Source organism: Etheostoma spectabile, unplaced genomic scaffold (assembly GCF_008692095.1).
Source record: "Etheostoma spectabile isolate EspeVRDwgs_2016 unplaced genomic scaffold, UIUC_Espe_1.0 scaffold362, whole genome shotgun sequence".
NCBI classification, from domain to species: domain Eukaryota; kingdom Metazoa; phylum Chordata; class Actinopteri; order Perciformes; family Percidae; genus Etheostoma; species Etheostoma spectabile.
Genome location: NW_022605592.1, coordinates 387,730 through 391,872, shown reverse-complemented (window position 1 = coordinate 391,872; position 4,143 = coordinate 387,730).

The following is a 4,143-nucleotide window of genomic DNA, read 5'->3' as shown; positions in this document are numbered from 1 at the left end:
AGAGGACATTCAGAAACTGGATCAGAGGACATTCAGAAACTGGATCAGAGGACATCCAGAAACTGGATCAAAGGACATCCAGAAACTGGATCAAAGGATATCCAGAAACCGGATCAGAGGACGTCCAGAAACTGGATGAGAGGACATCCAGAAACCGGATCAGAGGACATCCAGAAACCGGATCTCATTCAGAACACCATGGATGTTTTTTTCAAAATAATGAAGTTTTTCATAATATGGGCACTTTAAGCCATTGCGAAATGAGTTGCTACAAAGCTAATTAAGACTATCAGCTCCACACAACTTTCTCAGTATGGCTATAATCAGAAGACTGTGTCCTCTGGTGAAGCTCAAGTGAACAGCAAATCCCCGTCATTCGCTCCCAAAACATCCCAATTACAGAGTAAATGCAGTAAACATATTGTTTGTAAATCTGTACAATCATTCCCCAAAAGAACCAAGCTAAAGCTAAAAGGTATTCAAAACTTTTCAGCGTGCCCACTAATGTGCTAGCTTCTGGTTCCAGTTCCTCAGATTACAACGTAAACACAAAGACGCAAAAAGTGAGGGACATCGGGTGGAGGGACATCAAGTGGAGGGACATGGGGTGGAGCTTCCTATCTGATAAATGAGCTGTCGTCGATCTCGACTAATTACAGTAGGAAAGGCAGAGATCAGAGACTGGTTTCTAAAGGGGGCATTTGGCATTCAATCAAAGGCTAAATGGAATTGGTCACTGTGGGACCTTTAATTAAGTCCTTCCAGAGGGGGGGATTTACTGTTCTGGATGGAGAAAAAACGTGGGGCAGTAATCCATTAAGCATGTATGTTACTGCAAACAGTGCGTACAAATGAAGACTCATACTTTAGTGATGCATACCACAGCTGTATCGTGACATAGTATATTTCATATTTGGACATGAATGGCTGAATTTGAAAATACCTTCTCTCTGTGAGCAATGCAGTAACATTTGGGGCCCTATTTTAACGATCTAAGGGCACAGCGTGAAGCGCAGTTGCGTTTAGGGCGTGTTGAATTATTACTGCTAGTTTGGCGGCAGAAAAAAGGGTCCGTGCGCCGGGCGTGTGGTTGAAAAGGGTTGTACTTAGTGTCTTCAATAATCAGAAGTGTGTTCTGGGCGTAACATGTAACCAACCAATCAGAGGTCAATCTCCCATTCCCGTTAGAAGCCAGGCATTTTGCATGTGTGTGTGCTGCTGCGCTTCCCTGTGTGTGTGAGAAGCATAGCGTGTGCATGCTGTGCATAAGCATAGGCGCATTTTATCAAAGCGCTGTGACTTTAGACCATCACTTCCCGCTGCCTCAAGATAGCAATACGTCCAGAATGCACCTGAACACACCTTCCTGTAACACCAGCACACCCAGAATGTACCTGAACACACCTCCCTGTAAGACCAGCACCCCAAATACAAACCCTTGGGAAAAAAAAACCACCTCCTTTAACACCGCACGCCCAGAATACACCTGAACACACCTCCCTGTAAGACCATTATGCCCAGAGTACACCTGAACACACCTCCCTGTAAGACCATATGCCCAAGTACACTGAACCACATCCCTGTAAGACCAGTACGCCCAGAGACCCCCCTGACCACCTCCCTGTAAACCAGTACGCCCGAATACACCTGAAACACCCTCCCTGTAACACCAGCATGCCCAAATGCACCTAACACACCTCCCGTACACCAATGCCCAGAATGCACCTGAACACACCTCCCTGTAGACCCGCACGCCCAGAACTCACCTGAACCACCTCCCTGTAAGACCAGCACGCCCAGAATACACCTGAACACACCTCCCTGTAACACCAACCCCAGAATGCACCTGAACACCTCCCTGTAACACCAGCATCCCAATGCACCTGAACACACTCCCTGTAACACCAGCATGCCCAATGCACCTGACACCACCTCCCTGTAAACCCAGCACGCCCAGAATGCCACCTGAACACACCTCCCTGTACACCCATGCCCAGAATGCACCTGAACACACCTCCCTGTAACACCAGCACCCAGATGCACCTGAACACACCTCCCTGTAAGACCAGCACGCCCAGAATACACCTGAACACACCTCCCTGTAAGACCAGTAGCCCAGAATACACCTGAACACACCTCCCTGTAACACCAGCATGCCCAGAATGCACCTGAACACACCTCCCTGTAACACCAGCATGCCCAGAATGCACCTGAACACACCTCCCTGTAACACCAGCATGCCCAGAATACACCTGAACACACCTCCCTGTAAGACCAGCATGCCCAGAATACACCTGAACACACCTCCCTGTAAGACCAGTATGAGATGGGCGCAGGTGCATTTGCTATTTAAACGAAGTGGGTGTTGGACGGTCTTAAAGTAGCAAGGACACTTGCGTTGGGTTTTGCGCTGCGCCGGGTGCAGTATAGGGCCCTGGGTATAAAATCAGTTGAAGTTGCCTCTCTATGCCCCGCATGGGCTTCTCAAGCTGCACTGGATACCATGCGCTCTTAGATTCCAATGCTTTGCGTCTAAATAAAGGTCTTTTGTCAATGCTTCAGCTGATAGGGGACTGACTGTTTATCTCCAGTCCTCAGCCGTGGAGACATGTTCTGAAGAATGAGTTTTTGGAACGCTTAACATCTTAAAATTCTAAATAATGATTTATTCAACAACAGTGCACTGCCGTGAATTCTGTAGTGTTCTTTGTGCAGGTCTAGTGAGCAGGGCCGGAGCTTTGGGCAAATACAACCAAACAGCTTGTGACAATCAAAAGGAAACAAATAAGGACAATTAACGCTCCTGCATCTTTTGCTCAGGAGGCCTGTTTGGCAGACTAGTGAATGAGGCTTTACTCATGCCAAGAAATTATTCAGGAGCAGAGGTAGTACTACAGAGGTAGGTACTGTACATGCCCTACTTTTTATGCTACTTCTCCACTGCTGCTGCTCCAACTGTAAGAGTTGCTGCTTGGGAAATCTGAGGCTCTACTATGGCAGGATTAAGGTTTTGGTCAACAACAACATCAGTCTCCAACACTTATGCATTGAGATCTTGGTTGGGGGGGGGGGATTCTTCAGTGGCTTTGTGCACAGACTAGGAATGGGCTTCAGTGATGATTACCATTGTAAACCCGAGAGTATACAAATGGTATTTACAGTGTAACAAGCATGAGTTAATCCTAATCCTGAGCTGTAATTGATTTTTCAATGATGAGATGTTTACTGGAAGACATTAGACTAGGACAAGGTTTAATCCTTGTCTGTGAAACTGTTCAACAAGCAGGCAACTATGTGAGTGGGCCAGATACTGTAGTGTCCGTTATTAATTATTGGTGCAAATTATATAACTGTTTCCTCTTAGTATGTAGTTTTTTTAAATAAATAATCAAACAAAAACAAAACATGCAAAACCCAAGGTTGGATGACCTTTGCAGTTTGAACCATAAATGTGTGTTTTATTGCAAACTTCCTCAGTGGAGGGGATACTGGTTGGTTCCTGGGGCACTGGACACAAAATATGCTTGAAGTTATGCCATATTTAATGAAGGTCCCTTACTTTGACCTGTTTTTCTATTACCAAGACAAGTCTACCTTGTCATGTTTTTTGGAAGGCAGTGGCAAACAACGTGCATTTTGATATAAAAAGACTTACATGGGCCTTTCATGAAGGCTTTGGCAAATCATTTATATATTTATCTATTTTTATTCCAACAGTGTGTGATGTCTTATTATTGCTGAAATAAATGCTAACCATGTAAAAGTGAAGATGGTGCAGGATTTACCTTGCCCCCTGACTGAGGACATCTCAGTCTGAGGAATCTGTAGTTTCAGGACCACATTCCTAGAGCCCTAGTTTTTCCAAGGAGATGCTAGAACGTAGCTACCGTAACTCTAACCTGCGGCCCTCAAACTGCAAATGACTCAAGGTCATCACTGCTATAAGACCTTGCCAGGTCCGAATGGGGGTCAAATGGACATCATTCAATTATCATATCCTACCATATAACATTTTCACACTGGCAATGTAAGTCAGGGAATTCTGTCAAAAATAGACGTGCACCTACTCTATTTATTTAGTAAAGAAAGCACAATAGATGGAACTAGATGTGTGTATGTGTGTGTGTGTGTGGGGGGGGGGGG